Source organism: Balaenoptera borealis (assembly GCF_965194805.1).
Source record: "Balaenoptera borealis genome assembly, chromosome: 5".
NCBI lineage: Eukaryota > Metazoa > Chordata > Mammalia > Artiodactyla > Balaenopteridae > Balaenoptera > Balaenoptera borealis.
In genome coordinates, this window is record NC_138862.1 from 42,089,151 (window position 1) to 42,104,248 (window position 15,098).

The following is a 15,098-nucleotide window of genomic DNA, read 5'->3' on the forward strand; positions in this document are numbered from 1 at the left end:
ACATACTTAAGTTCACACAGATGTTGCTGAATCATGATTTGAACTCAAGTAATCTGACAGCAGCGCCTGCATTCTTTTTTTTTTTTTTTTTGATTTCAGACACTTGTAAACATTCATAGTCCTCACAGTTTTTTTGTTTGTTTGTTTTGTTTTTTAAAATTATTTATTTATTTATTTATGGCTGTGTTGGGTCTTCGTTTCTGTGCGAGGGCTTTCTCTAGTTGCGGCAAGCGGGCACCACTCTTCATCGCGGTGCGCGGGCCTCTCACTATCGCGGCCTCTCTTGTTGCGGAGCACAGGCTCCAGACGCGCAGGCTCAGTAGTTGTGGCTCACGGGCCCAGCTGTTCCGCGGCATGTGGGGTCTTCCCAGACCAGGGCTCGAACCCGTGTCCCCTGCATTGGCAGGCAGATTCTCAACCACTGCGCCACCAGGAAAGCCCCGGTGCTTGCATTCTTAACCACCACTTTCCCCTCTACTGAAGCATGACATTGAAGGGAAGAAGAATATGGTTTAGCAATGTAATGGCAAGGTCAGCAGGGTTTTTGAGGATTCAAGTAATGGTAAGAAGGAATGGAGTCAATGGCAGGTATTAGTCATGAAAAGAAGTAGGAAAACCTGTTTCTCTCAACATGAGGAGGAAAGAAGGAAGAGATAGGTGAATCTAGAAAGTCACTTTGCCTGAAACAAGTCGTGAACTGAATTGGATTGGGATTAAGAAGTTGCTAAATCACAGAGTAAAAATGTGATGTGTCCTTTCAAACTAATACCACTGTTGTTCATCTCCTTTGTGTATCTAGACAAAACCTCTGCAACTCACTAGTGGGTATAAAGTAAGAAATTAACAGAACTACCAAGGAATTAAGTAAGCCAGTATGGAAATTTTATTACATCTGCTCTTAAACTGTATGAAAATAAATGTTTCAAGGTAGTCAGTTCTCTGTAAAATCAGTTTTTGTGCAGGTACAGCTCTGTTTTGAAAAAAAATTCATGATAGTTGTTCACATATTTTGTTATTCCAGTGATTTTTTTTTGTTGTTGTTACTTGTTTTTGGCTAATGATTTTAAGACATTGTGATCTGTACTATGGCCACAATTGTCATAGCCTCCTACTTATGCATATTTAAACAAAATTTCTTCTATCTGTTCTCATGTCTTTAAGTTTTCCTGGAAGATTAGCTTCCTTAATTATTTAACGAAGAGGACCTTAATTAACATTCTCTTCTTGTACTCAGTGTACTGGAATCTTATTTTCCTAGGCCCACTGCTACCCGCTAAACTGAGAAACAGTTCATAAGTTAAGAGGAAGTGTGGGCTGGTATCTTATCAAGGAGATGTGTGCAGTTTCCGTAAATACTGTCAGCCAGTATCTTCTCTAGTTCAGTAATCTACAGCTATGCAGTCTGACACATTCAGAATTTTTAGGGGAAATCTGTTGATGGGCAGAGTTTGTTCTAGTCTATGTTCTTGTATTTAGTTTATTGTAAAAAGCACAGTGATATGAAAGGAAAAAAAAAAAAGACAAGACTGAAATTGACAAGTAGCAAAATTTCAAGACTGGGAAAGAAATGTCTTTTGTGAAAACTTTTTATATCCTGGACAACCTTAATTACCTATGTTGAAGAGAAACAATGCTTAAATAATTCAGCGTTTGAAGGGTTACTAGAATGTGTCTGGTGGTGGGCTTTAGTATCACCTTCACTGTTTCTACAGCGCAGTTCTCTCTGATTCACTTTTAGCCCGGGAAGTTATCTAAAAGCTTTGTTCAATTCTAAAAATGTAAAACCATGATGGTGTGGAGAGATAGGAAAGAAAATGTTACCACAAGTTTCTGCATAATTAATAATCAATCTGTTCTGAAAGATTCAAATCAAATTAGGATTGACTTTTGCCCATCTTAAAACCAAAGATCTATCCATCTGAAGTTTTTGGATCAGTCAGCCCCAGCAGACTCTGCAAATAAGAAGACAGGGTGTGTCAATAGAAGTTCCTAAGACAGCTCATAACTTCACTAGTCATGAGCTAGAACTTGAAGAGGCCTGATATACAAATTTGGTCCTGAATGGCTCTATACTATGATGGAGCATGTTGACTTATTTCTGGCAGTCCCCCTGGCACCCTCATGCTTAGGCTCGAGCTTCTGTATTCCAAGATATTTTTTAAAAAAGAAAAAAAAAAGCCCAAACCATGCAACAGCTTTTATTCATATCTAACACAGACTTTTTATCTCTTCTAATTGCTAAGGGCTCATCCATTGGCATATATGCCACTTCCAGGAATGCTCTTAACCACTTCATCAGACTTGGCACTGTCTAGATGTTGGTTTTGATTGCCAACATACAAAAGAGAAGGAAAATCACAAAAGAGAAAATTAACAAGTGTGCACAGTTCCAAAATTTGTTCTACAAATGTGCTTTAAATCAAATGAATCATCCTCTGGCACAAGCTATTCACTTTATAGTCATTCATTTGAAAGGCTTAGTCTCTGTCTCCTGAAGACTGTGGTTAGCATTATTACTGATGAATGAGACAGTTACCTTAAATCATAAATAAAACAAATAGAATAATTTAACATTTGACTCTCAGAAGAAGGTATGTTATCTCACTTTGCACTGGCAATATATTTTAAAGAGAAGTATTCAGAAAATCAGTTTAAACCACAAAAGGATCAAGGATGTGTCTGCATAGAACTGCTGCAAGAAAAAAGTAATTTGATCCAACAAATGCATCTTGATTAAGAAAATATGTGGTACTCCAAAATATTTTATCACTTTGCTTTTCTAGTCTTTTCACTACATAAAAGTGGTTTCAGTTCTTATTCTTGTAACTTTCTAGTTTGATTAAAGGTCTCTGGCACTAAATAGAATTTATGCTGAGGACTATTTATATTTATTCTTGAAATCAACTTTTTAAATTAATGTCAAGTCTTTGGAAGGGTAAAGACTTACAAAGGTAGATAATATTAACCCTCTAAGAGATAAATTGGGTTTTTCTTTTTTTCCATCTCATGTAATCTTTACTTTTAAAGAAATTTTGTAGCTTATTTATAACTTCTTCAAGACTATTTTTTAAATTGGCTCCTTAGGCAAGATAAAAACTTAACAAATGTGTGTAGTATTTTCTCCATTGTATGTAGATATCTGTAGGTAAGCCTTGTATTTCTGCATCTCTGCCTAACATCTGTCTTACCTTACAAAACAAAACTTTGGGAGTAGAAATTGTAAAATGGCACTGTTATTTCAGAATGTTCTTATAGCAGCAAGTGGGAACTGAGGAAGTAAGAACAAAAAAGATTTCTGTGTGAGCCCACTTGTCTCAATTCCTATGTGACAGGTGTCTCTTCCGGTGAAGTCTGCTAGACAGTGGGATACCCAGGACATCATCACCCTGCTATGAATGAGTCTCTCCCAGAGGGGACTTGCTTATCTGCCTCTTTCTCTGATTCCTACTGGACTCTAATTTTCACTCACCATGTGAATTGACAAGAAAGATTTATTCAGAGATATATTTTACCTCACTTTCAATCCGAGTACAGGCTTCTGTTTGTGGGCTTCTGTAACATGTTACCCCAACATAAAACTAAATTGAGTTCTGTAAGGCTTTGAGAGGTGTAGGATGGAAAAGGTGTCACTACTTGGTTTTATTCATCCTGGGTTCAAGAATGTAACTCTAAGATGAGATAGTCATCCAGTGCAATTATTATGATATGTGTATTATATATAGTATTATATATAATAAATGTCAGTATCTATTAAGACAACAAAAAGATTTTTTAAAAATTAGTTTCCAAAATAAAAGGTAAAATATATACAGTTATACATACTATACACACACACACACACACACACACACACACACATTTAGCTACATATAAGATGTTCAGCATGGTATTTTTCAGTTGCTTGGAAATTGGCAAATAAAATCACAAAATAGGACAAAAATTCATAATCAAATTCCACAATCAATACCACAATCAAAAAAGAACTGAAAACAGTTGGGGCCAGATTTCTCAAAGGTCTTTTAAATGGCTCAAAATGGGTCCCTGCAATGTTGAGACCTACAGAGTCCTCTGAAAAAGTCACGAGTGCCTGTAGGAAGCCAGCACACAATTCCAATGTCTGGTATCAGCCAAGCAAACAGTGACTCAATAAATACAGTGCAATTGTGTGCACAGTAAGTATAAACTTTTTCATTTTTCCACAGTCCCTACACAGTGACCCCAACATCAGAAGAGAGAAAGAAGGAATAAAAGTGCAAAGTTTTTTCTCTCTCACCCAGGATATTGATGTTTTATAATGGTATACACGGGGCATTAATAACTGAAAGTTAACAGGAAGCTATGAGATATTCTAGCAATGTTATCAAAGAACAGGAAATCAAGTTTCAGCAGATCAGAGGAGCTCTGTTCTCTGTATTCCATTTAAAAAAATGTCAAGGGTCTGGTGCGCATTGTGATGCCTACTTCCTGTTTGAGGGTCCATTGTCATGATATGTCTTGGTATTTGCCTATGGATATCCAAGAATGGCTAAATAACAAAGCACCTCTGCTTTTCTAACTTGGGAATGCTGTATTCTGAGCATAGAAGGACAGGGTTAAAAAAAAAACCAAAAACACCACAAAACAAAAAAACAAAAAAACTAACCATTTGGTCCAAAAGAGTCACCTCTGCCTAGAGTAGATAGAAAAGTAGAGGTCTAATTGAACAAAAATGATGCCACTAAAGTTCTATGTAACACCACAAGCCATCTTTTTATCCCACTGTAGCAACTGTAGTCCTCTTACTCAAGTAATTTCTAATATCTGTGTTATAACTTCCAACTCTCAGGAGTGAGTTTGAGGCATTGATGGTGCTGGGGTAGGAGTGTGTGTATGTGTGTGTGTATGTTAGCTCTGGGTAACCGCACTTGTTATATCTGTTTGTGTGTCTGTGTTTGGTTTCCCTAAACAAAGACCCAATGGATATGGAGACTTTCTAATGACAGTATTTGCTATTAACTAGAATAGAAACAAACTGTGTAAATGTCTTGAAAATCTAAATAGAGTTCAAGATGGTCTCAGCTCTCATCAATATTCTGAGTATCTTCAGAGACTCGAGGTGTCTTAGTTTGCCTTCTTCTAGAAGCCTTAGTTTGGCTTCTTCTACAGGTAGGGGAGTATGAAAATAAAACAGGGAAAGGAAGGCAACCGATGAAGGGTCAGGTATTGGTCAAGTTACCCTGTGGAAGACTGGAATTTAATTCTGCTGCTGAACAGTGAGAGTCAGTGTAGAACATTTGCTTCAGAGTTATCCCATTCAACAGAAGATGAGGTGTCTAGGTATAAATATCCAAGCTTTATCTGTTCTTGACTGAGGCTGTCCCAAGGATAAGAACTAATTGAAGGAGTATTCATTCTTAGAACTTCCAGCCTGAAGTGCTTGGGCAGAGCTGACTCCGATGGCCAAAGAAAGCCCTCAGTCAAATGGAGTGAAATGCTGGAAGCTTGAAATAGGAAAGTTACCCTACAGTAGTAAATTCCAAAGGGATATACTGTTGGGACACCAAGAAAATATGCTCATTAGGTATGCTGAATGGTTTGGAGTACTTCATATCAGCTAGTCTTTAACTGAGATGATAGGTTCCATATGCATATAGGGAAGCAGAAGGTATCAGATAGTAATTTGTAAAGAAACCCAATTCTAGTGATGAGAATGTTTTCCATCTCCATAAAGGTGTCTCCATATCCGCCTTTTATATTGCTTTAACCGTTGTATACTGCTTTAACAATTCCACCATACCTGACAGGTGATAGACACACAGCCTCTCTGGAATGAAATGATTTTTACTAAAGAATTAATCAAATATATGCAAAAAGGAACATGTAAAATAGTATTTATTACATTATTAATTTAGGAAGGACCTGAGAACCATGATAAGGAGAGCTGTAAGACTAACTAGGATTGTTGCTTTATTAAATGATATATAAAATTCTGCTGCCTCAAGTGTCTTTCTAGAGGAACGACTTGAATATTTCTTTAGTCTTATTCCAGTAGGGTAGTAGGAAAGGGAAAGAGTACGGGATTAAATACTAGTCACTACTTTTTTTTTAAAATGTACTTTTATAGAAGATAAATTTTATCTTCTATAAAATTTAAATAGAAATTATCTCATTGCTTATAAAAGCTTACGAAGTGTAACTGGAAAGTATGAATGGAAAAATTGAAATGAGAGAAGTTTGTGAAAATGAATGTGAGTACCACAATTTGCTAATGTTGTTTTAGTTGAGTGTCTTAATATTTTTTAATTCTAGGTTTCCTTTGTTTTTTGAAATCAGAAAAATTCCCATCTTTTAAGATTGCTGTTAGAATTAAATAAAATAATGTGTGAATCTAATATATAAAAGGATCAGTAATTGAGCTTTACATAGGGTACGTGTACATGTATATACACATATATATGATAGTAGATATATTATATATTGAGTGTACATAAAAATAAGTCTTTTTGTGTTGGATTTTTAAAACTAGTACATTCAGGTTTTACACTTCATCAGTTTTCTTCCTTTCAATGTCAACTATGGGTATATAGTTTTCTCACTGGTGTTGGATCTGATGATTCATATGATTTAAATAATTTGTGTTCAAATTTCATAAAATATTTGTATCCATCAGTTTTTTGTGGTTTTACATTCATACTTAATAATACAAACACAGTCTCTTCTATATTGCATGTTTTCCGCTGATATTTGGGTTAAAATGTGTTGCTTTAAGATTTCAAAGTTACCAATAAAGTTGACATTAAGTATTCAGTTCCCAGTTTTTGCAGCAGCCACTCTTGGGATAGTTTGTCATCAATGTGATTCGTCATTTCCTTACATGAACATTGCTAGTTAGCAATTTGTAGTCCATAGAGCCTTTTAATTTGTCTTCAGAAAAATGACTTTGAACATGTTATTTTGTTAAATTATAGATGTTAACTGAATAAATTCTTTGGTTGCATGTTTTCTTTCTACAATCACTTGATTGCTTCCTGTAAAACCCTGCTGACTTTTCATGGAATGTGTTGGAAAATTTTTCTCACAATTTTCCTTCTGTGTCTGTCTTTCTGGTAGTCACTTCCCTTATTACAAGCTTAATTGTTATGGATTTTGCAATAAGGACATGCTCATTTTTTTGTTGTTCAAAACTTGTTTTACTTGGGTTGATTTTTTTTTTCTTATCTGATTTCAGGATCCACCATTTCACAAGAAAGCTAGTGGTAAATTACCTAAAGCACTTCCCAAACTATGGCTGTACATTTAAAAACAATATGAATGAAGAGAACACAAACATTTTATTATGTGTAATTGCCTATGCACTGGATGCTTTATATTGAACACAAATGTTAATGGAATATTCATTCCACATGTACCTATTCGCAAATTCTATACATTGTTTAGAACCCAGCGTCTGGTCTTAGAGGATTCTTATTTCAGGATCCCTTTTCAGAGGATTAAACCAAGCCGATAGAGCCCAAAATCAGTTTGACAGTCAGTTATTTCTAAGGTTAACAAAGAGTAAAAGTACCATACTTTAGCCATTCAGGAAAGCAAGATGTGTACATAGATCCATAAACGCATATATGAAAACAAACTGTGAGCCCCCCTAGGATGTAACAGGGGTAGGAAAACTCAGTCGTGTTTGGAGAATGGACTGCCAGATTTTGCAACCTCAAGTTTGCTTTGCCTCTAGCATTTTTCCCTCATTTTTTTTTTCTAGCTAGGTGCATTTTGAAGTAAATTTAACTTGAAAAGCATGTTTCTAAAGCTAAACCACAGACTGTGCAATGTGAATAATAACGATCCTTGGCTTATTGTTTTTCAATTCTAGAAGAAATCTGACAGACCAGGCCAGTTATCCTGTCTGTGTAATAATTCATACAGGTTTTTTTTTCAACAATCAAGTCTGAAAATTAGATAAAATATATGGAGCACAGTAAAAAAAAAATGTTCAAAATCATTCAAAGCCATACAATTAATTTAACCACCTCTCAATTCTGGTAAATAATGTATACATTTTACTTCAGGTTTTTTTTTTTTTGTATAACTTTATTGAGGTATATATTACATTTCATGAAATCCACCCACTTCAAATATACAATTCAATAATCTTCAGTAATTTTACTGACTGATGCAACTGTCACCATAAATCAGTTTTAGAATATTTTTATTCCCTCCAAAAAGTAATGATGATGAACTCATCACTGCATTTTTAACTCAGTTTTTAAATATAATTCTAATTGGAGTCTTTACATTGAATTTATTTTTTCATAAATAAAACTCAACACAAAGTGACTTAAGTTCAGTTCACAAGCTTGGGAATGAATGTTTAGAATTTTTCCACACCTCAGTTAAAATGAAATGTCTCTCCTCTAAAATTTGAAGTTTATGCAGCATTGTCTGAGAACTGTTCTATGTAGACTCAAGAAAATTTTTGTCAGCTATTGGGAATTAGAAATGCAGGAACCTAAATATAAACATTGAAATGAAAGCCAAACTCTTAAAAGAAACAAGTATTACTATATTTGTATCTGCATAATTTCTTTTTTGCTTTTTTTAAGCAATCCAAAAATGGAACAACTTAAGGCTATTTTTTCTAATGTGCTAAAATTTTTATGGGGCATGTAAAAATTAATCTGTTCCAGCTCTCAAAATTCTAAGGTCAATTTTGTGAAGTTTGCATAATTGTAAAACTATGTATTGATGCATTTTCCTTATTTGGATGGACTTGAGAATTAACATTACTCCAAAATTCATGGCTAGCTAAAAAGGTATTTGACAAAAATTCTTTAGATAAATTAATCCTGTGCCTGGAACTAAAGAGGTCAGGCCACAGGCATCATGGAAATTAAACAGCAGGTAGTCTGCCTCTGCAATTTCCCCTTTGTTTTCTGCTTACAGTTTTAAAAATCTCTGTTTGTGGGGAATGAAATATTATTTAGGGCAACTAAATGTTTGTATTTCTTAATCAAGTGATAGGGGACAAAGAATGAGGGAATTTGCTTGGGAAGTGTCTTAGTAAGTGCAAGCATGGGCAATGCAAATTTTACAGCCAAAAGAGAAATTTTGCAGGCGTAATTGCTTTTGGAGACCCTGTAAGTCTCTGTTGATGTGCATTTTGTTTATATAAATATGCAAAACACTCAAATTTGCATATTCCCCCCCTGCATCTTACAGACAGCTAGAATACAAAAATTAATAAACACAGCCTCTTTTCAGTAATTAATTAGTTAAATTTTAATTGATCAGGGGTTTGGGATGATGTAGAAGTGAATATTAGGATTCATGTAATAGTTGTGTATTTATTTATTTATTTATTTATTTATAACTTTATTTATTTATTTTTGGTTGTGTTGGGTCTTCGTTGCTGCGCGGGCTTTCTCTAGTTGCAGTGAGTGGGGGCTACTCTTCGTGGCGGTGCGCAGGCTTCTCATTGTCGTGGCTTCTCTTGTTGCGGAGCACGGGCTCTAGGCGTGCAGGCTTCAGTAGTTGTGGCACGTGGACTCAGTAGTTGTGGCTCGCGGGCTCTAGAGCACAGGCTCAGTAGTTGTGGTGCACAGGCTTAGTTGCTCTGCGGCATGTGGGATCTTCCTGGGCCAGGGCTCGAACCCATGTCCCTTGCATTGGCAGGCAGATTCTTAACCACTGTGCCACCAGGGAAGCCCCTAGTTAAGTGTGTTTAGCCTTTTCCTCTTACTTAAATTTTTTTCAGGTGACTTCTTTTGAATGAAAAAATAAAGACTATTATGTTAAGAGTGTATCTATATTATAAATAAGTTCCTAGCATAAAAGCAACATGGAAGTAGGGCTACTCAGAAAGATGATTTTATTGTCATCAAAACATTTTACATTCTATATAATGACCCATCAAAATGTTCTCTTTTCTGGAATACTCCCTTTTCCCATTTTTTTCAAGCCAACGAGATTTTCTGTATGTAAGTAAATTGGATAGCTCTGAGTTAATTCGAAAATCTGATTTCCAAATGTTTGACCAGACTTTGCAGATTTCCTGTTATGGGAGGTTTGGGCTTTTACTTCCCTAAAGGAAGGGATCAACCTACATGATTTCTAAAAAGGACCTCCCTCCCTGCTTCAGTTAGTCTCTGTTGCACTCAAGGTAGAATTGCTAGGCATACACAAGCCATATAGGCCAGGCCTATACAAGCCATATGCTAAGCAGAATTTCTCAACATTTTTTTCTGCTTCCACACACAGGATCAATACTATTTAGATGCAACAAATACTTCTATGGTGTACATTTATGGGGGGATAATGCATTATAAAAATTCATGATTCATACAACAGTGAAGAGTAAAGTAATGGTTGCTCACTCATGGATGTAATACTTATTAGGACAATTGTCATTCCTTCAGGAATAAATCAATTTCTCACTCAACCAAGAACATATATAAGTGAGAGTGAAGTTATTGTAGGACTGGACTTGATTTTATACAAAGGCATGCATGCATAAATCTGTGTGTGTGTGTGTGTGTGTGTGTGTGTGTGTGTATGTGTTTCAAATTTCAGTACCTCAGTTAAAGTTAGCTATTTATTATCTGTGACACAAACCCCAACTAATCCTACTACAAGAGTGTTTATATGTGATGCCTTAAAGAATTCTGGACTGACATACTGTGATATCATTTTCTCTGTCTTCTTTTCTTTTCTTACTTATAAAAATGAAAGGATCCAGCAAAGAATGAACAAAATTATTTACCTTGGGCCTCAACAATACCAACTAGGAGCAGGTCCAGATAAGGATGTCAGCTTAGGATTTAGTGTCTAGTATCTAACTAACAACAAAGTTTGACTAAAATCATGGGTTTAATGAGCAGAGATACTGGTGTCCAACAGGTAGAAAGCCTATAATTGCAGAAGTACCTCTCCCTTAAATAGCATAATAGGTTAAAAATGTGTTTTATCAAAGCTTCTACAGGTAGATTTTAAACCTGAGTGTTGGTTAAACATCAAAGACAGTGCATCATAGCAGTTTCTGGGTTTGAATAAAGTAAGAAAAAAATAATTACTGCAAGACTGTGTGCATACCAGGTATTTCCTTAGATACCTCATTAGCTGTCTGTCAAGAAGAGGTCTTTTATTTGTTTGAAAAAACATCTAGATGCTATTCCACTACAGTGATTATTTTAAAATGTAATTTTTATTATTATTCAGGTATGGTAAGGCCAGAAGATTAAGGAAATAATTGCTATTGAAAAGGTAGTCTGTTATTTACAGTCCCCAAGAGGAAGGGGCATGTCATACCTTGGAGGACCACACAGAGAAGCACCAGGGTCAGTCAGGAGGTAGAGGGAGCAAGGAAAAAGCATGGGCAAGAGCCTTTACTGTGGTTTTGTAAGAAAGGCAAGGCAAGGCAAGGGGAGATAAGGTAAGTATACTTAAGATTGGCTAGTTTGAATAATTTCAGCAGTAGACTGTGAGGTATAAGGACTTTCTCTAGTTGTCTGGTACCTGGTTTTAGGATGATTGGGGCAGAGGAATATTTCCTGGTAGAGCATAAGAGCCAGATGGAGAAGGTAATGTGTTGATTAGTTTGCAGTATGAGAGGCACAATCTTGGGCCAGTCTTTGCCATTTCTAGGAACTGGCTGACCCTGGGAGAGGCAACCTATACCTGGTCAGCAAGTCTCCAGATGCCAGAGCATCAAGAATACAGAAAATAAGAAAATATGGTTAATAGTGTGACATATCAATATTAAGATCTAATTATGCAAATCATATATTTTACTTCTTCTTAAATTGAGGTAACATTTATATATAGTGAATTGTCTTAACTGTAAGGAAAATTAAATGACTTTTTTTTTTAAATTTATTTATTTATTTATGGCTGTGTTGGGTCTTCGTTTCTGTGCGAGGGCTTTTCTCTAGTTGTGTCAAGTGGGGGCCACTCTTCATCGCGGTGCGCGGGCCTCTCACTATCGCGGCCTCTCTTGTTGCGGAGCACAGGCTCCAGATGCGCAGGCTCAGTAGTTGTGGCTCACGGGGCCTAGTTGCTCCGCGGCATGTGGGATCTTCCCAGACCAGGGCTCGAACCCGTGTCCCCTGCATTAGCAGGCAGATTCTCAACCACTGCGCCACCAGGGAAGCCCTAAATGACTTTTAATAAACACATCTACCCCTGTGAAAATACAGAATATTTCTATCAGTGTCCCCTTTCCTTTTATAGTTATAATTTGTGAATAAAAGTTTAATATACTTAAGACCAGTATATATTTTGTCTATTTTCTAAATATAACGTACATAATATATTGTACATTTTTCCTCCTTTCTGTTCTGCTTGAACACATGAACCAAACAACCCAAGACCCAAGAGGGTAGCCTTTCAGACTAGTTTTCTTGCCATTATCTCTAAAGCAGAAGCTGGGTCAATGGCTCTTTTGCTCCAAAGGTGCGTTAAAGTTGTATAAAGTTGTAAGTTGTATAAAGTTGTAAAGTCCACTGCTGCACATAATTAGAAGGCAGCAGGCTGCTTGTCAGAAGCTCCACAGAGAATACCACCAGAGTCCAGATTTAGTCCCTTCTGTCCTGTGCTGGAACGTGGCCACTCTACTCCTGAAGGACTCTTGAGTCAGAACAGACATACTACCTCAGCAATCCTTTGAAACAAACAAACAAAACCTCACACTGTGGTTAACCTAGTTCTTGTCTGAAGCTTTCTCTTCATTCATCTGGTCTTGATCTTGTACCATCACCCTTTCCCCCACCACATCTCTATTATCTATATTCAACAGCGGCTCCTCTCAGTCTTTGGAGACATCTATACTAAAATAATTTTGTCTGTACTAAATGTTGTATATCATTTGATTTTGCCCAAGATTTCATATTTAGTATTTAAACTTTGATTATTAACTTCGGTTTTGAAGTTTCTACTCTATTGTCTTTATTTTGTGGAAGCTGCTGAATTAAGACAACAAGCTTACAATCCTACATTGGTTAGGAACTTGGGATATTAAAATCCTATCCAAGCAGATTTTCTAAATAGAATAACTAGGAAGCTTATCCAAGAAGAACTTTGAAAAATTCAGGATGAAGACATATTGCTATTTCCAAAGCCAAGTTGTATCTCCTGGAAATTTTAAGATATTTAGAAATCTTATGAAGTGAGGAATTTCTCAGACAACTTTTGGGTCTCTGGGAGGGAAGATTCTATCCTTTCCATGTATATTATCTCTGGAATGCATTTTTCTAAATTTAGGCTCAGGCCTTAGAAGTGTGGATTTTCAGAAATAATGTAAAGAATATTGCATATTTTAAAATAATGCATGCAGAGCTAAATGTCTATCTGTCTAGGAATTTTGAGAGTACTTTATGCTTCATGTGTAATCGATGAAGGAAAAGAATGCCCTAGATGTAATTTAATTTTAGTTGTCTCGTGTTAAAAGACCGTTAGACCCCCCAGCAGCATCATATTATCTGTGTAAATAGAGAACATTAGGCTAAACACACACACACACACACACACACACACACACACACACACACATTTAGATGAATAACCACCTGCCATTTTCATTGCCTTGTACATGCATGAAGTCCTTAATTAGGGCTCACTGGACTCGGAGACTACAGGCATGTTGAGAGTACTCATGGCTCTTCGAAGGACTTAAAGAGAAGAATATTGTAGAATATCTCAGCAAATCCAAGGAACATTATTTTTTTTCTAAAATGTACTGATGCTATAAATGTATATAATGTCTCCAGGAATCTCAATATTTTATGACAGGTTTGCTGGTATGCTGTATTTTTCAAAGACACCTAGTTTTAAAAGAAATCTTTATTTGCTCTACTTTCTGTTATTTCCTACCTACAAGATTTTTTTTATTTTAGATAACTCTTAGTGGATAATAAAACCCTTAAAAATAGCTATGTGTCAATATTAACATCTTTTACAGTGAAGAATTATATCTAGAAACCTATGATTACCCCCCATAGATTTTCAAAGCCATATTACATATGGAGATTATAGAAAATATATATACTGGTCTCTGCCTCCTGGTCCTGGCACAGAGCTACTAAAACTCACAATGTCCTAAGCGATAAGAGTACTAGGAACATCTTTTGTCCTTTTGTCTTCTACCCCAGTTCCTAACACCACACACCTGAAGCTCTTGTAATTTCTTGGGTGATAGGAGTGTCTTTTGTTCTAATGAGGTGACTCTGGGTGGGCTCCTGAATGGCTTCTGGAGGAGGACTGCTCACCAGAAAGACCAAGCCTTTATTAGAAGCCTGGAATTTTCAGCCCACCCCATTCCCTTGTTAAGGGGGAAGGGCTGAAAATGGAGTTAATGACCTATCATGCTTACGTGATGAAGCTTCCATAAAAATCCAATGGTATGGGGTTAGGAGATCTTCCAGGTCAGTGAACACACCCCAGCTCCACAGAGACAGAAGCTCCTGAACTTAGCCTCGCAGACCTTGCCCTATGTCTCTTCATCTGGCTGTTCTTCTGTATCCTTTATCATATTCTTTAATAAACTGGTAAACGTGTTTCCCTGAGTTCTGTGGCCACTCTAGCAAATTAATTGAACCAGAGCAGAGGGTCATGGGAACCTCCAATTTGCAGCCAGGTCACACAGAAATTGTGGGTAACCTGGGAAGCTTCTAATTGTGATTAGCATCTGAGGTGAGGGGCAGTGTTGTGAGATTCAGCCTTTAACGTGTGGAATATGACACTGTTTGCAAGTAGATAGTGTCAAAATTGAGTTAAATTGTAGGAAACCAAATCAGAATTGATTAGTGTGGGGAAACCTACACATCTGCTGACCAGAAGTGTCGTAAGTATGGTAGTAGTGTGAGAGTAAAGGAGAGGAAGAACTAAATTTTTTTAAAACAACGTATTGAAGATTGATCCGATTGTAAGAGGATATTGAATGATTTTAAAAGAAGGAGAACTTAATGTTAAAGATCAATTGAAAAATGAAAAACAGCATCTCTTTTGATGAATTCATGCAATAAACATCTATGAAATGAACCCTTCTATTACTACTGTTTTCTTTCTCTTTTATTGCTCCATGCTGAGATGGGAATGAGATTATACATTTTAACTGCATTCTCCACTCTTTAAAA

The 15,098-nt window shown here is 36.3% G+C and overlaps 1 protein-coding gene across 3 annotated transcripts in view; it reads left to right on the plus strand.

The window, feature by feature from the left end:
- EPHA3 (EPH receptor A3) overlaps positions 1-15,098 on the plus strand; it is a 378,027-nt gene that overhangs the window by 270,973 nt on the left and 91,956 nt on the right. The gene's annotated exons all lie outside the window — the stretch shown is intronic.